Source organism: Anser anser, assembly GCF_964211835.1.
Source record: "Anser anser genome assembly, chromosome: 1".
NCBI classification, from domain to species: domain Eukaryota; kingdom Metazoa; phylum Chordata; class Aves; order Anseriformes; family Anatidae; genus Anser; species Anser anser.
The window spans coordinates 111,608,816-111,628,343 of NC_139720.1; the positions used below are offsets into that span (position 1 = coordinate 111,608,816).

The following is a 19,528-nucleotide window of genomic DNA, read 5'->3' on the forward strand; positions in this document are numbered from 1 at the left end:
CTTCACTTAAAACTTGGCTCTCACCACTTAAGGCTTCTGGGAATATTGTTGAGAATGAGACTTTTGGTATTCTGAGTCATGCTATGTGGACGTAAAAAGTACCTAAAACTCAGATTCTGAGTAGCCTTAGTGCCTAATTGTTTTGTCTTCACTTGAAAACCCCCTCTCAGAAACCAGACACTTGCAAAAGAAGCTATTCTGCCAGCCCCACAGAGGCAGGTATGGCATGGCTACAAACTGAGCACACGCAAAAGGTAGCTTGAAATACTTATCTGCAGCTACAGTCATTGCTCTCTTGAATTTAGGGGTCTGACGTAAAGCCCTGTTGTGTGCCATGAACATCGTACCCGTTTGGTGTGTCTCCTTCCTTGTGGAGCCACCTCCAAGTTTTACAGGGGAAGGGGGAGCCAAAGGAGCTGTTCCACTCCTTGCCTGGCTCATTCCAGCTGCTGCTCTTCATGCAGCTGGCAAAAGGCAGAGAAGCACCATCAGGTGGCAAAGAAGCAGCCAAAAAGTCTTCAGACCTGTAGATCAAATGCTCCTGAAGCTTCATAGAGGCTCTAGAGCACTCCAAGAGGAGATAAAACAAATGAGACAATGGAAACTGTACTGTTAAAAAGTAGTTTTAAAAAATAATACTGTGGAGCTGTGATGAAGATGTGTGAGAGACAAATAGATCACTGAGAGCAGGAGTTGGTACGGACAACTATATTCAAGAAGTTGAGCTTTTTCAAGGTTCATCCTGAAGATTCTTTGAAGTGGAACAAGATTAACTAGCAAGATTAATTAGTACTTATGTAGTCTGTGAACGAAAAAGAAGGAAAAAAGAGATAGATGGATAGATGCTGCCTCTGTAATGCTCCTGGTCTGAAGCCTATAATAAGTGGAAATCCTGGAGGCAGACAGCTGGCAAGTGGTATCAGACACTGCTTTTTTAACATACTGAAAGAAGAAATTTCTTGCTGGTTGGAGATTAGAAATACAGGAAATATTACCTAAGACCTTTGCTCATCTGCACTCTTTGACCTTCAGAGGGTTTTGACAGTTTAAAAATAGACTTTTTATTGTGTCTTGTTAGAGTAAAAAAGCTCTGGAAAGAAGGCCAATATTCACTGTAAGACTTGTGGCCGTGTATGTGGGTCTTCTGGGGCTTCCTTGGAAAGCCCTCTGGGACTGTTTCCTTCATGTGTGGAGGACAAGGGGAGAACAGCATGCAGTGATGTCTTAACACCTCACCCTAGGTTTGTGGGACCTAAAAGCCCAGGACATGCCACCTGCAGCCCACTTTGTCCATTCACTCTCAACAGCTGATGAGCTGACCTGGATTGTTCTTTTTTTCTGTAACTATTCCAGGTTATTCCTTCCTAGATCTTGTTATGAATTTTCTTTAAAGCTGCGCTACACATTCTGTGAATTCAGCTCCAATTTTGTCCTTCCTTCTGCCTATTTCTGGAAAGTCAGTGTGCAATTTATCCATATATCGGTAGTGTGAACTAGCAATCCATTTGGATTAAATGAATGAATGTTAAACTGTAGTGGTGTTTGTAAGCATTCTTGTGACTGACCTCTTCTGTTACCTGTTCATTCTGCTAAAAATCTGTCCCTTGTTTCCTTTTGAGAACTGAACCAATTCACTGTATTTTTTGTTAGAACTGCTCCAACCTGCTGTCAGGTGCCTTTTTTTCAAGAGTTTCTTCCTCTCTGTAGAAAAAATAATTTTATGTCCAGACTAAAACTGTTAGAAAAACAGAATTTATTTGTAGCAACATAATAAGAGGCGATTAACTTTTTTGGTTGGTGGCTTTTCCCGATTGTAAGAGTCTAGTTCTTTTATGAATATACTAGTATTTATATATGTATATATGCTAATTGCACAACTAGTGTTATGACATGTTAGCTGTTTTATGAATAATTCTGCTCTCCAAATTAACGTGCTTCCCTTCATGACTCGTTGATTTCTTTTTCCTCATTGCTCTTTTGAGCCCTTTCTGTACTTCTTTATTCTTTTGAAAGAACAGCAACAACCTTTCTCCCCGGTTTGTTCTTATTTCTCTCTCATTGCCTGTCGGGTAGCATGGCTGCTTCGGCACTGATAGACAAAGGCACCTTTCCTACCTGGAACCCATTTTCCTAGAAGTTTGCTTCCTGCCCTTATCTGAAAACATAAATGTCTTGCTTTAACAGAAGTTGTTTGCCATGCTCCAGTAAAATCCTAACACAAACACATGGCTGCAGTTACTAAAGCAAGTCTTACATATTGAAATCATTGAAAATACATTAAAAACACAGTCTTAATATGCAAAATACCTTAACAGCTTCTATAAGCAAGATGCCTTTAAGTTCAGCAGGCAGCAAGACAAGTTTCCTCAGCAGTTCTGATTTGTTTTCCAGAGGGTTTGTTGGTTAACTAATTCTACTTAATTCTATCAATGATTAAATTTTATGCTTTCATTATAAGGGTTTCCCAGGGCATTATCTACCTAAACAACATTTTTTTTCCTAGCATGAAGCTTCTTTTTTAGTATATGTATCCCATAATACTTGCTCAACTATGGTGGTTTTCTAGCCAATAAATGAAGTACATCTCGTTCCCAGCAGTTATTTAGCATATTTGGCAATGTGTCTTATATTGCTGTTTGAAACCTCAACAGTATCTGAATGACCTCAGTTTAGTCCAAGCTAATTTTCACATTTTTAATGGCCTGTTGGCTGTTTTAATAACCCATCAATTGGACGCTTAAAACACTGCAAATAATTGTGATGTGTTCAGGAGAGAAGCTGCTTGAACAACACGAACAGGCTGACATCTTGAGAACTGATGAAAAGAGGATTCCCTGAAAACTGGTGAGGGCACAGTTTTGTTATCCATGACTCTGTAGTAATTTCTGCCAAAATCATTCCAAAAGCGTTCAGAGGAAAGAACCGGAAAGCCTTGGCAGCTTCCAGGCGGTGTCCCCATCGGCAGTCTGGGAGCTGGAGGTCCAGGCAGGGATGAGGCACTACCTTACTCAAGTGCTTAAAAAGCACAGCCAGAGGCACCAAGAGGATGTCCTGGTCAAATAGGGATGCAGGGAGCAAACAGAGACATGTTCAGGAGGAGAAGCAAGGAACATTTGGCTTGGTTCATCATTTTGGACGCAAGTGGACTTCAGTTTTAAATACCTAGGTATATTTACATACCTCGATGTACCCAGGTGTATTTCCAAACACCTCCCACACTCCAGTATTTGCAATTGCTAGCTCATGATTGCTGTTTTAGCTGCTACACCAAATGCAGTGTGTTTAAAGCACGTTAGCTATTTGCTTTGTGAAGCTGCCTCCGTCCCCTCATTCTCCAGTTAATATTTTACTTCTTCGAGAAGAAGAAAAGAAGAAAAAAAAGAAGAAACAACAAAAAAAGAAAAAAAGAAAAAAAAAGAAGAAACAGCAAAAAGCAATACTTGTAAGTAGAATACAGTTCTTTCATTTTTAGGATAGTGCTTTGCCTGCCAGGGAGCCCCGCTGCAGGCCTCACGTGGTGAAAATGTTATCCTTCTTGATGAAGAGATGTGTCATCTCTATCACCGTGTGTCTGCCCACCTGGCACGGGGGCATGCTGATGTGTAACCCCAGCAGGGTCATGCCCCAACACACGTCAACACGCACACGTCCTTCTGGGGGTTTCCCTGCCCCTGTAGATCCCGGCGATCTGCAGCAGTGGGTGGCTGCTCTACAGTGCTCGCTATGAAACTTCATGTAAGTGTGTAACATACAATGTCATTTAAGGAATGCTATCACAAATAAAATGAGTCATTTAATTTAAGCATCGTTCTAATTTTAATACTGAAAATACCAAGGTACAACTTAGAAAGTAGCTCCTAAGGTAGGTTTCTCTATTCTTAGAAGCATCGGCTGTGTAAAAAACTTGGCAGAAGCTGAATTCAAACAACTGCAGCACTCTAGTTTTGTTTCAAAACCAGAAAGTACCTAGAAAATACAACAGACTCTCCAGTCAGCAGTTTTTTGTGCTGCATCATTTCCACTGCAATTGGCAAATAACGAAAAAAACAAGCAAGCTGCTCACGTCCGGACAGAAACAAGGCCTCTGTGGCACTGTACAACTGAGAACTTTTAAAACAAGACCTACAGTGCAACGTGCAGCTGAGAAGTTTCTAGCAATTCAGAAGTGGTTATCTGACAGTATTTCTTGCTCTATGAAACAGCAAATGTTGGTATGCAACAGCACGTATGGATAACAGGGACAGGCAACTTTGTGTTAATAGAAATGTGAAGCTTAGTCCTTCTGCCCTTACCAGTACAGCTGCCAAGAGCAAAAGCAGTTATACACTTCTGGTTGGTACAAGGACGGACACTAATCCAAATAAACACAATTATGCTGACACACGGCCTCTCTCCATTTGCACAATTAGAGACAGAGCTGCTGCAACCTCAACTAGTATTTTATGTATATATCAGCTTATATTTTAGCTGATCTGAATGAACTTTGACAGGCAGGTTTAGATAAGTTGTGTAGGGACCCGTTGGGAAAAAAGTAGTTTTTCAAAGACTGTAAAATTGGTCAATATTGATTATTACACAAGAGCATTTTCTCAAAACATCTAGGTCAGTGTCTGGAAGTTTCCTTCCCATTCTGCTGCATCATTTCAGTCTTCCAAACTACAATGTCCCACCAGTGAAATTGCCAAGCAGTATTTAAATAACACAAATGAAAATGATGGAGAAAAAAGAAAAAGAAAAAAAAAAGAAAACAACACTTATATTTCTTGATATGTAACATAGCAGTATATCTTTCAAACAGATTTTTAAAGGCTTGCTCATTCAGATTGTAGTGGGTCTACTCATCTGCCTAATGACATGTACTCTGTTAAATGTCTTATCAGATGTGCAGGACTCTATGTGTACTATATTCCATTTTGATCTCTCTGGATTATTTCACAGACAACCCTAGACTTGAGCAATTTTTCATAAACAGTCACACATGCTATACATTCCAATCCCAAAGCCTATGTCCTTACCTAGAGTGGCACTTCATCTGTCATCCTGAATGCTCCGGTTTCATTTATTACTTTGTTCCAAAAACATTTTTAAAAACACCCCTGGACTGTTCATTCTTACCTACACCCGACAGTCTAATATTAAAGCAACAGTAACTACCATGCATTTACATGCAACTTCTGCATGTACTTATTAAGTTCACAGAAAAAATAGCTGGAGTGTATTCTACTTTGCCTGAAAAAATGCTTGTTTTTGTTACTTAAACTACTATGTTAAGATTTCTCCTCCGAGCGCTTTGTCAGCTCTACAGCTTCTGCTCCACTTCTCTGTCTGAAAGGAACGTGCGGTATGATATAGCCCACGGTGTCATACAGTAATCGCTGAACAGCACTGTCGCTGAGTGTCTCATTCAGCACATCCTCCCCATTTTCTGAGAGCTCAGATGAGACGAGACAGGTGGTGTCATTGTTTACAAGGCAGTGATTCAGGAGCATTTCACCGGAACCTTAGCACCGTGTTCTTTCTTAGAAGGACTTAGTGTGAGGTAATTACAACAATCTCTGATTTGCAACATTTGTCATGGCGTGTAAAGCGTTTGCATTTTCTTAGGCGAGAACTTGCTTTCACGTGGTGGGAATGCTTGCAAACAAGCACCGGGAGCCGCAGGCTCCTATCTTATCAGTACCAAACACTGCTGTGCCCTGCCGGGGCTGCACATGGAGATTTAAGCAGCTTGACTGTGACTTGCAAAACTCCGCCTGAACCCCAGGATCCCAAAGTTTTCCAGGTGACTCCTAAGCAGAGGGAGGTGAGAAATAAGTGACAACACACCCCGGAGAACATGGCTCCTGCGAGCAACACACGGACCTCAACCTGAGCCTGGGTGTCCTGAGAGGTCGGTCAACAGGAGGCTGCTTTGCCAGGTGCTCCCTCTGGAAGCCCCAGCAGGAGCAGCAGGCTTGGCAAAAGCAGGTAGAGAAGGTGTTGCCCCAGAGCTGCTATAAGCTGTCACAGCCCTTAGAAAGGCTGTATGAGTTGTGACCTTCACTGGGGGATCACAGAAAAGAGTCTTGCAGAAAGCCCTAGTACAGTCAGCTATGAAGCCTTTCAGATAATAAATATAGCCAGAATTTGCTAGACGGACAAAAAGGTCAGGGTTTTGTATAGAAGAAGAAAAAAAAAAAATTACTGTGGTGTATGAAACAATATCAGAAAATCTCCTAAGCTAAAAGACAAACAGAAAACACCTTACAAGGAAATTTAAGGTCGTGTTTACAATCCTCCTTGTCAGGAAATAAGTCTATGCAAATAAATACCTGCAGGAATTTGATTTTCTCCTGCCTGTCTGGTAGAGTGGCAACTTCTTCCCTCCCTCCTCTTCCTCACCTCTCCAAATGCTTGTGGGGAGGTAGGGCAGTCAGTGTGGAACCAAACCGGTCCCTTCAGGGGGCTGAAGACCCTACGTGAGCTCTGTGGACAGGAGATAGGGGCTTGTTTCAGGAAAGACACAACATGTACAAAAGAACCCATCACCAACACACTCACATGCTGTTTTTCACAACCGTGCCCAAGCCTCAGATACAGTTGTACAGCTTGGATTTTGCAGATGGCACAAGGTATATGGGAATGGTAGGCTGCCATGTGGTCTGGGATGTCTGAGCAAGTATTCACTGACTTTTTTCAGGTGTTTTTGCAGAGTGTTTTGAAAACTGGCTGGGATGGTGTCCAGACTCCACCCAATGCCCAAGATTTGCACTGTCACTGTCACTGTTTGGCTGAGTGAAAGCATGTCTCAAAAAGCATTGTAATCATTAGAAAGTAGCAGGAACAGCACTGCAGGTTTTTGCACTGGGTGTCCCTGCTTGAGCAGGGACCAGGGGTTTGACCAGATGACCTCCAGAGGTCCCTTCCAGCCTCAGCCATGCTGTGATTCTGTGAAGGAAAAGGGGAAAAGAAACAGTGTGCTCCTGAGACAAATTCTTTTTGAAAGTGCGTTCAGGAAGCTCCTACTTTCCAGTGTGAGAAACCCAGCTCCAAAATGTTTCTGGAAAAAGCTGTGAGTTGTGGATCATCAGCTGTCCAAAGAAGGGAGAGGAAAAGCAGAAACAACAGGAAACTATCAAGCAGATTACTGTATCCTAGGCAATACCTCATAAGACAAAAGACTAACGCAGAGCTGAGTTATCAGGAAATGACACTACATAATCAATCCCATCATTTCTATAACCAGTTCCAGGTTTGCAAGTACCCTTTCCAATCTAAACCTGCTGTTTTCAGCAATTTTCATCCTCCCAACAGGAGACAACCGCTACTTTGTGCACCATCTAGTATTTGTGCACCATCTGACATTCTAGTTTTTGGGAAGAAACTCCATCCCAGCCAGACCCAACACAGAGACTTGCAGCTACATTTCTCTCTCTCTCTCTCTCTCTTTTTTTTTTCCCGTGTTGATAGTGATACCTTCTGTATCTTTTATGCATTGGATTACCTTTTGCTGCATGTAGCCGTTCTGGACCCTTTTTGACTTTCACAGAATTAACTAAGCTAGACACAAAATTAAAAGTAGAGTTAAAATTGGCCTCCTTTTCCTTTCAGTATGAGCTGTTCGCTTGAACCATGACTCATCATGGCTCGCAGTCACACCCAAGCGAACGATGAACGGACTGGCCAATCGCTCGGGAACGGGAGGAAATCCAGATAGGCACGGCAGATGGGCTAAGATTGGCTGCCTCCTCTTGCTGGATCACCGCGGTGACATACATGTTTGTAATCACTCCAGCTTCTCGACTGAGGCTCCAGCTTGGTAATCACTACCAGAAACTGAACAGCTTCTGTTGTGGGGCATTTAATTTGCAGTTCTAAACAGAAGCAGGCTCTGAATCAATTTTTGTTCTGTTATGACAAATGGGAAAGCACACAACCTCAGAAAAATAAATCCCTTTTTTTTTTTCAGAAAGCTGTAGTAACAGTACAGTTAATATGCTGAACAGTCAAACTCTTTTCCTGGCAAGTCATTCTAGGATCAATATAGAAGCAGTAGGTTACAACAAGAACCTTATGTTGTGAAATTAAAACCTAGCCAAGTATTTGAATGTATGGTATTCTTTCCTAATTTTGGTATGCTTTCCAGTCTTAGCCAAGCCTTCAAATGCATCATTCACTTTTGCAATCATCCTCTGTAACAAAAGCAAGCTGGGTGATCATCATGAAGAACTTATTTAAGCAAAACAGTACTTAGGTACTTAAAAAAAATGTTATACCATACTGCACAAGATCATATGCTTTCAAGTCTTTTTGCCACTGTTAGACATCTCCAAAAGGAAATGCAATTTCAATGTTCACTGTTCTGCTCCTGATATATTTCTGATAGCCTTCAGATAGCCTAAGTGTATGTCCTTCAAAAGTCTGCCATCAAAATTAATCCTTCTTTAGGCATTAGACTCAAAAGGCAAATATGTTAAGATAGACTGGAATGACAATTCATTTCCATATTTTCTTTCAGAGTCCTTGAAATGTTTCTGTCTGATGCCAGAAAACCTAGCCTTTTGAATCATTTAACCAGTATTTTTGTTGTTCATCTGTCTGTCTTGGTTGTGTCTGACCTCTGTAATGATTGTAATAGAAAAAACATTCAGCTTTTCTTTCCTTTCTTCACTATGACTCAACATCCTTCTCCTCTCAGGGGTATGACTACAGTTTTTAGGGAATCAGTCCAAAGTTTTAATGTTTCAAGTATGGCAGAGATTTTTGAATCTGCTGTGAGAGAGAAGCCACTTCTTTCCTACCTTCAAGGATCTCACCCACAAGTATTTTTGTTAAGAACACTCAGGGTACCTCCTTCCACAGATATAGCGAATGTTTCACAGGTTTTCATCTGAGGGAGTGAGTGTGCATTTCTCTAGAAGAGCAGCAAACCGGTGTTCCAGATATCACCAATAATCTAGCACTAACGAGCAGACTCCTCAGTTAGAGCAGTTTAGAGCAAGAGCAACAGAAGAACCCCAAGCTTGACACAGATGGGGAGAGTGATCTACCAGCTCTTAACCACCCCCCCCCCCCAAAGTACGAGTGCATGGAGGGGCCATCAAAGTTGCTAATTCAGGAGACTATCAATAGAGCGTACTGTGTGTTAAAGGAAGCAGACGGGCTCTTGGGCTGTTCAAGGAAAGGTTGGACCTGGTGCCTAGGGACACGGTTTAATGGATGACGCTGGTGGTAGGATGATGGTTGGAGCAGATGATCTTGAAGGTCTCTTCCAACCCTAATGATTCTACGATTCTATGATTCTTTTTTCCCTAGTACCACTAAGGGTATTATTTAAGGTGGTGGCTCCCTTTCCCAGCATAATCTTTTCATATAAAAGGGAACACATAACCAACACAGTGTGTTATGCCTTTAGCTTGTGAAGGAGGACCCCACCACGAGGTGTTTCACCAGGTCTTCCTACATCTTCCCAAATACTCAGCAATTCCACGAATCTGTTAGCAAATCTGTATCTGGCTGAAAACAGCTTCTGCTGTTTTCAGGCTTTGTGGTTTTCTGCTGCACTGAACTAATTCATTTAAAATCCACACAGCTGCTATCCCACAGCATTACTCGAGACTGAAAACGCTCATCAAGCTCTGGACAGCATACACTGGCTTTCCCACAAACACCGAAGTTTCCTCCCATGCTTCAAAAGAGCCACTGTGTGATAATGCATGGCCTGGACAGTCTGACTGCAGCAATCTCACCTCACGTCCCAGACATTTCTGGTCTTTTCTCAGATCCCTCAGATCAGCCATTTCTGCCAGACAAAATTACAACTTTTACCATTTTCTTCTCCAGGTTTCCAGGAAAGCAAATCCATTTTTTCATGAATAAATCAATTGTTGTCCTCTTTCAAGCAAAGTACCTGGATGGGTCTTTTTAGTTGTCCTGCTGCAGTTCTCATTTATTGGTCTCTTCATACACCTCCTTCAGCCTATCTAAGCAGACCTCTGATGTCCCACAAGTAGAAACTTTTAAATATGTTTCTCATCTTTTTTTGCCATTGTTTACATATAGTTTATAACCCCTTTCATAGAATCCTCTCCCTCCTCCCCAAATCATTCTTTTCAATCAAAACAAAATAACCCCCCACTTTCATTTCCCTGTGGAAATATTACTGTTTAGTTTAATGATGCTGTTTTTAAAAACAATATCTGAAAAAAAAAAAAAGAAACAAAAGTTTAAACCGAGAGACCAGTTTTCACTTTAAGAAGCTTTGACAAGAATTTGAACCAAATTTACTTTGAAATGATCGCTTTTATAATTGCATTTTTAAAGGACAGTCTAATAGAATAGGATTCACTTCTAGATGAAAAACATTTTCCTCTCTCTCTTTTTTTTTTTTTTTATAAAGAGGGAATTTAAAAATATTTTCCTGTGAGTAATAGTATGCTTTCCCAGAATGAACAAAAGACTTTTGTAAGCAAGAAAACCATGAAAAATAAGCATGTGTATTCTTAAGAATTAGAACAGTACCTCACACATACAGCAAAAGACGGTATGGAAATAAATTTGCTTTGCTCCTTCGCTTACGTACTTGTAAGAAAATGTAGAAAGTCTTCAAAGGCTTTCTAGAAGAATTTGTTTGACGACTTTAAAAATAATTTTAAAGTAAAAGGCAGATATTCAGCTTATACATATTGACATAGCCCTGAGGTTTAAGTCACTTAAATGTATTACATACTACTTAGCTACTTGATAGCTAGATTTACAGTAAGAAAATGCAATCTAAGTGTAGATTAAAAACCAGGTTTTGCGTCTGCGAGTTCACAGGAGGGAGCAGTTTGGTTTTCATTTACCAGAGTGCAAACGGACTGGTCTGCTGCGTGACGACGTGGATGTGTGAGCAGCAGGGTCCCCAGCCTCTGGTCCATGAGGGCCGGGAGGCAGACTCCTGCAGGAGATACTGGAATTGCCGTGCGTGCATCCATATTTTTTACTGCTTATGATAGTACGGCGAGTGCTTCCAGGAAAGCATCGGACCTGCCCCCTCTGTAGCATGTTCAATCTATGCATACAAAACTGTTGTGTCTAGGACAAGTCTTTTACACCTGGTTTACTGTATGCTCATTTGGCTTGTGACCAGAAGTACCAGATTCATTGCATATATCTCATCAGTCTGCTACAGTGTAGGTACGGGGCCAAGGGCAGAAACCCTCTTCTGACAGTAAGTGTCCTGCTCAGCCAGAAAAAGCTGGGCACAAAAGGAAGGAGATGGGGCCTTGGCGTTTACTTTTCTCAACGACTTTTGCTGATGTTTTTGATATATTCTGATCCCAGCATCCCGCAGAAGGTGCAGATTCAACTCAACCACAGTCCTCTGAGAGTTATCCACTTAGCCTAACCCAGTTATCTGTTCCCACCACAGACAAAGGAGCGAGACAGGCATCTCCAAAAGGAGTTTCATCACACCTGTCTCAGACACCCACCATAGGAAGGGGAAAATTACCCTGTGGAGATGCCTATCTGGTTCCATTGACTGCACAGGAGCCCAAATAAGTAGCTTAGACTAGACAGCTAATATTTAGATGGGTAAAGATAGGTGGGATGAGTCTCACCTTTAGCATTGGAATATGTTGCAATTCAGCTCTGGAGAATTTATTAGCCAAGTTTCTGCTGTATGAAACCAGCTTCAGCATAGGAACTGAGGACAAGGGCAGAAAAGATCAAACACAGTATTAAAGATGTCCCGAATGTTCCTTGGTTTAGGCTGTGCCCGTTTAACACAAAAATTCTAAACTACACCATATTCATCCGTCTGGGCCATTATCCTCATGCAGACTAGTTGGAGCTCAGTGAAATCCAGCCACAAATTAGTACGAGCTGAGACCGAGCTGAGACCGGTGCACCCAGTGTGTCTGATGCAGTAAATGACACTAAGAAAAAGATAACGATATTCATTCTTCTTAGGGAAATAAAAGCATATGATTTAACGGGACTTAAAATCCCGTTGTCTTCAATGTATCAGAAAAAAAAATCTATTGCAAAAAAGGGCATTATTCTTCATTTTCTTCTAATTGCATTCTTTTATTATTATTTCTTCTCATACTCATTAATTCTGTGAGCATTTATAATTCCTGTTTATAAACTGTTTAATCTTTAAAACATTCATTATTCATCTGCAGGAAGATTTACTTCCTTATTTTTCAGCTTAGCTCCCAGATCTCCTTTTTGCTGGTTTTACTTCTCCTTTTTAGGAAAAAAAAATGGACTAACTTTTTTTTTTTTAAATTATTTTTCCCCTCTCCAGTTGTGTCTGATTTCAACGAGGAAAGTACTTACTCAGTTCTTCAGTCTGACTATGAGTGAGAAACAAGCTATTACACCATAATTTCTTTCTCTATTGTGTGGGAAGTCAGCATTGCATCATCCCTAGGACCGAGAACAAGAGATGAAGATCCCTTCTTGGTGGGTGCGGTCCAAGGTCTGGTAGCCAACCTTCAAGCCAAAGTAAGAGTTCTTTTTGTTTTGATTTATTTCTTCTCCCTTCTTTCCCTTGCTTCCGCTACAAAAATCTTAAGTGTGAGATCAGAAAAGAAAAAAAAAGAAAAAAGAAAAACAAACAAACAAAAAAACCCCAACACTTACCCTAGTGGTATTTTAAATTTTCTGCTTATGCTTAAAAACTGAACTAATTCTCTATTTCTGTAACTCAACTTTTACCATTTAAACATTTTGTTAAGCTGCTTGTTTCATGTCTGAGTACTTGGGCATTGGGAATTGTCAACATGGGTAAAGGCATGAAGTGGTAGAAAACATAAAGAATAGCTATAAAAACTGAAATTCAGGATATGTTATTATTAAAAATGTAAGAACAAGCGTTACCCAAATCTCAAGCATAAAGATACTATTTGGATATCATAACCAAATAGTTGTTCTTATAGATATTTACCAACAAATTGCTTATGCTATTTTGTAATGAAACCCTGGTTGTGCCCGTGGAATATATTGGGCAACTAATTAATAACTAAAATAAGAACTAAAAATAACTGAATGCCCTCCTAAGGACATGAAAAGCAGTTATCGAACAGTCAAAGAAGGAAAATTGGTATTAGCCTCTAGCAAAACTGAAAGTCTCAGAATTTTGCTCGATACGCTCTTTGTATGAATGGCAGGGAGAACCACACCCTCCCTTCATGATGTGCGATTTTGCTAAATCCCGCATGAGATCACAAACATTGCATATCTTCATTTTACAATACAGTTGCATTTAGCAAATTGGGGCCACCACCAAATTCTTGCTTACTCAAAATACGGGAGCTGTATAAACACAGGATTAACAGTTCTGTTACACGTGAAGGGAACTGTTAGAGGAGTTATTTCCATTTACAAAGTATTGGGTATAACTTGTTCCTTTAGCAGAAATACACGAGTGAATTTGTCAAGAGAAATTCCAGGGAAAAGTAGGGAGTGGAGAGGCAATCCTTCCTCCTATCGGAAGATTTTTCTCACCTAAAAGGTATTGTTCTTCCTTCACGGAATGCTCGCAAAGTCAATTTGTAAAACAAACAAACAAAGGCTGTAATTATATATATGCACATATATGCATTATATTAGTAATTGAATATCCAATTTGCTTTTCAGTCAGCAAGTACTTTCATGTCTTCCGCTCGTGGCTCAGTACCATACTTTGCACTGCTGCAGTTCTCTACTCTCTTTCAACCATCTCTTTTGACCCAATACCCTCTGCTTCATTAGCTCCAGTGTAACCCACGTGCAGCATTTTCATCTTGGCCATTAGCGCGGACGAACACATGGGTATATAATTCTGTTTGCTCCAGGCCTTTCAGAGAAAGCCTTGCTTGACTAAATCTCATGTACAGACAACACAGTAGGTTGTTTATTCATGTTCTTTTATTTGTTCTGCATAATTGTCAGTTACAAATGACAACTGTTACCCGTCCCACATTAATGACTCTTAAAGAATCCAGGAACTTGTAAAAGTAAAATGAAAGGTGTGTCGCTTTGGAAGATGTTTAAAGTTTACGTGCCTACAGCAGGCATAACAAAAAGCCAAACCAACTTTCACCTGGTGGAAACCTAGACAAGGTGTTAACATCTATCTCAAATGTTGTCAGCTGAGGAAAAGACAGCTTGCGTTCGGCAGACTTTTCCACCTGAATGCAGAGATTACAAAGTAAGTACAGCAGTTCCTCAGGGGCTGTGGTAATCGGGAACCCTTGAATAAACAACCTGGAACTGCTACTCAGGGTCTGGTTGCAGATCTGCTTTCACAGTGCTTCAGGTTGTTATTTTTATTTTGGGTAGTGTTGAAGATGTCTGACCGAAGAAATACTAACAAAATACACCTTTCAAAGCAGAGACTAAAGGGACTTAAAAAATGATCCAAGGAAACATTGAAGCCTGCCTGTGAAATACAGCCACTCCTCACCTAAAAAAAAAAAAAAAAAAAATAAAAAAGTCCCATTCAAAAGCTAACAAAAAACAACAAAAAAGTCAATAAACCAGCAGGGATTTCCTGTCTGTTATCAGTTTTAATTTGGTATAATGACTATTGAAGAAAGCTTTTGAAAAATTCCTTTCTAGGTTGCAGTGGAAGTGAAACTGTTCGGTGTACAAGGGCTCCCCAGTTCACTGGGTGGGGGCTGGAATCAGCTGTAGACCCTTCAGACCTCCCATCTGTGTGATTTCTAGCTGCTTTGCCACTGAAAATAAAAAAGAGTTTCATTATCATCCTAATGGTAACTGAAGAATGAGAGTATTAGTACATGTAGGAGTAAAGTAATATATATAAGTATGTTTTTGACACCCAGTGCTTTTCAATAAGCATTTTTTCCCCACGGGTTCATCTGTTTCTGAATTATGCAAGGTCAGTCATTATGCGCAGACACGAGGGGAACTCCCTGCCCTTTCATATACACCTATCACTACTACGCCTCACCAGTAAGATTTTTACTCATACCTTCCCCCAAAATTCCCATGAAGGTCAAAAAGAGGAGTAGAACTTCTACTGTAAAATAGCTTGGGAAAGTTACAGGGCACTTAAATACAGGGTAAGAGCGTGTATTTCACATTTGCTTTTTTAAAATGTAACTTTTATGGAGCGTAAATGGGATTCTGTAACTTGTATGTAAAGAAAATTGTTGACTTTGTTAGAATGTCACAACAATCATGTTCCCACTAGCTGGTATTACTGACAACGTGCCTTTCACAGTTGCCATCACTGATGTTTTGTTTTATTCAGGATATGCAGCTTCTGGAAGGAGACTGCCCTCCGTGGCATCCTTGAACATACAAGCAGATGGAGTTTCCCCCCCTCCCAAGCGGCCAACAGCATTTCCCCAACCTTTTAATACACAACAGAGGTGAGTTCTTTCTGTGTGACACTAAGTTTCCCTCAGCAGTGCCTTCAGGATGATAACTAGAGATATAGCAAACAGCCTTTGGCTATTTATTAGCAGAGGAAAGCTTTAACCCGCGCCACAGCCACCCAACGAGGGTCTCCACGCGGAGCCCGCAACGGCCACCGGCGGCGGCCGCGCGCATGCGCCGTGCGCGGGCGGTCGGCGGGGATCGCGGCGTCCAATGGGCGGGCGGGGTGTGCGCGCGGGGGCGGCCCGTGTTGTCGGGGGTCACCTGACCGCCGCCAAGCCGCCGCAGTCGGGCCGCAGCCGCCGGGGCAGCAGCAGCCGGGGCGGAGCGGCGGGAGGGAAGGAAGGGCGCGCGCAGGCGGTGGCCGCGCTGCTGCTGCCCGCGCCGCGGCGGCGGCAGGCGCTGAGGTGAGGTGCGTTGCGCTGCGCTGCGCGCGCGCGGTGCGGCCGTTGGGCGCCCCTTGGGCTGGGAGGGGGGGGGGCGCGAGGGCAGCACCACTTCAGCTGGAGGGGGGGGGGGGGGGGGGGTGAGGCTGAGGCGCGTTGACCGCGCTGCGCTCGGGCAGCCGCAACCCGCCTCGGTTCCCTCCCCCCCCGGCTGCCCCGCGCGGTTTGGGTGCCCGGCAGGGGAGGGGAGGGAGGGAGGGAGGGGGGCGGCGGCGGGCCGGCCCTCCGGGAGGGCTCGCTGCGGGCCGTAAACAAGGAGCCGCAGTGCCCGTCGTGTCGTTGCGAGGCGCCGGGGGGGCTGTGGGGCGCGGTGGGAGCCCGGTCCTAGAGCCTATAAACCACCCGGAGCCTCTAAATTTTCGTTAGAATTAAAGAGAATAAAAAGCAGCGTTCCGTTAGTAAAGATAACGCTCTGTGTACAGTTCCGTCACGCAGTGACTTTTGACAGACGCGTTGATTTGAGGTGCTTTCAGGAAGGCGTGTGGAGAAACATGCTTAACTGTAGTGATGGAATAGTTGCCATCTGGAAAGAAATACCATAAGTTAGTTGCATAGCTCCACAAATCCTTTATAGTCCTTTAAAGTCACACTGAAGAAAAAACAAATGGGAATCTCCTTATCAAGCATGAGTGAATTGAAGCAGTTAAGATACGACGTCTTATTTTGTGGGTTGAGTTTCCCCTTTAAAGGTGACTTGCGTGGCATAATTCCTCTTGCGTGTCCTGACACATGAGTAAGCGGCGTGTGCGTTTCCAAGCGGTGAGGCCCAAAGGTAGCAGATGTGCAGAGAGAAACAGTTGCTGAGGGCAGAGTATCCACACTGCATGCCTTTCATAAGGATCGATTTGAGATGATTCTGCTAGATCCCTTAGTATTTGGACTTCTTTAGGTGTACTTCTAGAGTATATCTTAATATAAAAGGAATCTGCTTTTGTAGGCTGGATCTGTCTTGTGAGGTGAATGGAGGCACAGTAGGTGAGATGTTTGGGAATTCTGCTTCACTGGCGTATGAAGTAACCGAAATGCTAAAATGAGCACTTTAACTTATGTCTGCTGTGTTATTGAGTGTCTTATACTCAAAAACGTCCAAGAACTTAGTGTAATAGGATCTTAGTATCTTAAGGATATTTGAACAATAGCAATTTGATGTTAATGTGAGAATTGTCTGGTATTTGAGGCCATGCTCTTCACCTGATCACTTTGATCAGTTAGCACTATCATTGGGCATAGAAAAAAGGTATTGTTGGGGGTAGAACAGAGACATCTTTGTACTTGAGTGGTAATTTGAGTCCCAAATAACTGCCCAATGGTTTAGGCCCAAGTCTTCTTGTTCTGTTATTTCCTCCCCTCTTTCCCCACCTGATCGGGTGAGAAAAGGTGTTCAGATAAATTTCTCACATTTCCATTCAGTCATCAACCTGGCTTTCTCCCTTCACTGGGCTGACTGGTGTGAGGGGAAGGATTGGTAGGCCAGTTGAAGGACTTGTGTCTGAGTGCTGGTGTTTCAGTTGCCCCTTTGGGTTTTGACACTGAAAGTTTCATGAGGGAGGTTTTAGGGGCTGAAAAAAACTTGGGGGTATTTATAGCATAAGTCTTGTTTATATGCAGTCCATAGATAAACAGCGGTAACATGTTGGTTAACGCAAATGTGGGTAGGAACAAAACCTTAAGTGAGCAAAAAATAACTGCTGAAACAACCATGAAGTTGTGTGAATTCAGCGAAGTATGCCCAAACTGGGGATAATTTGTGAGGACTTCCTGCAGCTTTCCCTGTCTTTGTTTCAGAAGTTAACAGTGGGGTGATGTTGGGAGGGAGTGCTTGCTGTGATGAAATAAGTCATAGGCTGTGTCGCAAAAGCAACTTCCATCTCCAGCAGCATGCTGTATTTTTCAGTTAAGGCCCTTTTTGTGGTGGGGAGAGGTTTTGTTCTTTGGTAATGTGAAGGGAAAATAGTGTTCTTCAGTGTCTTGTGTAAATGTGAAGTAGCAGGTCAGAGTAAAGCTCAGCTGACCTGTCAGCTACTGAAACTTTGCAAAGAAGGGTGAAGTGTGTTATGGAGGGCAAACTGGCTTTAGAAGCACTAGTGAAACACAAATTCAGTTTAACCATTAGACGTACACTGAAGAGTGGAAGACATAGCATAGGGTCTGCTTAAATGCCTTTAGATGGACTGCATCTTAAAGAATATCCAAGTAATCTTCAGAACCTTGTTCAGATAGTGTTTGTGAGTGACTTCATTTTAACTGTCAAGATAACGCTTAGATTCCAGTCTTGGCCCATTAGCTAATACTTTCATAAGAAATTAAATAACACTTGCTATTCCTAGTACCGTTTGAAGTCTGGTATTCTGTGTTTTCTTCTCTAAACAGAAATATAAATATTGCGAATTCTGATCAAATTTCCATATGCTTTTGTTTTCTGTAGCAGTGTGTCTGAAGTTCTTCCTGATTCATGCCTAAAATTTCAAAATTTTGTTTGTTTCACGTGCTGTGAAGAAAGGTTGTGGAAGCAAATCAGAAGAGCTAAAAAGCTACCACAAACAATGTTACTTTCAAGATCACTTCCAAAAAAATAGTTACTTTGAATTGCCAATATATTTGCTTCTCAGTTCTTTCTGGGTTGTTTCTTGGATCCTTTGTAAGTTAGGGTAAGATGCATTAGAACTACAGATGGTTAATTTACTATTCGTTATAAATATTTTGACATACATACTTATGAATGGATTCTGACTGTTGTTTAAATGTAATTCATGTGGTTTAACTGTGGCAAGGAGTAGAAATATGTAGATACAAATGCAAAGGTATTTGTCCTTTAAGGCAAGAGTTGACAGTAAGTACTTGTTGAGCAGGCTTTGTTATTCCTTTTACCTTTCATCCTAAATGAATATTTTCAGTCAAGGCATAGGCAACTTCCCAGAGTAACTGTTGAATACCAGCAGAATAGAAGGATTGTAAATGGTGGGATTTTGCTGCAAAAGAGTCTCTGAAATTTCTTCAGTCCTATTTGTTTTTAGCACTGGAACAAACCAAATCCCACAAAGAGATTTTTTTTTTATGCCTGATACAAAATTTTAGTGGTGTAAGGTAATATTAAACTGCAAATCAAAACACTTTTTTTTTTTCTGGCTTTGATACGGAGTGCTTTATATCACCTCCTCAGGGAAGCTGTTCAAACCTTTACTCTGGTGAAAGTTCTGTGTTTATACAATATCCGTGTCTTCTTTTTTCTTTAAAAATCCCAGCCTCTGGAGTATAATGTCTAGTAGGATTCTTAATTCTCTTTCCTTTTCTCCTCTCTGAGTTCTCATACAGACTGCAAATATTTAAAAAAGTGAATCTCTAGGCTTAAAACCTGGAAAACAAATTGTGACTGTGAGACTTGTCAGTGGCCTGACTTTCCATGAGTCTTTTTAATTCTCACTTGCGACTTGACAAGAGTCCAAATGCTGCGGTAAGAATTATGCAGAAATGCAGCCTAGTCATTTTTTAAAAGCTCGTTTTGTAATTAAGCTGTGAACAAATACCATCCAGGTGTTTTGACTAATAAAGGATAGCTTAGAATTTCAATTATGAATGTGCTAATCATCTGAAGATGAGACCTACTTTCTTTATAGGAGAAAGCATTGTTTTTATGAACAATGCCAGTTTGCTGTAACCAAAAGGGTTTTTAATCACTTTGTTCTTTTAAAGTATCGTCGGACTGATGATGGAGAAGCAGTAAACAT

General features: G+C 41.6%; 1 protein-coding gene across 4 annotated transcripts in view; it reads left to right on the top strand.

The window, feature by feature from the left end:
• The first annotated feature begins 12,320 nt into the window (after window positions 1-12,320).
• BACH1 (BTB domain and CNC homolog 1) overlaps window positions 12,321-19,528 on the top strand; it is a 30,230-nt gene continuing 23,022 nt past the window's right edge. Inside the window, exons 1-2 of one of the 4 annotated variants that reach the window (XM_083794803.1) lie at window positions 12,321-12,474; window positions 15,230-15,350. The gene's annotated coding sequence lies outside the window, so the exon portion shown is untranslated. Of the gene's footprint in view, window positions 12,475-14,919; window positions 15,351-15,599; window positions 15,770-19,528 lie in introns of those variants that run through there. The other 3 variants (XM_083794804.1, XM_083794801.1, XM_083794802.1) reach the window with 3 other exon arrangements.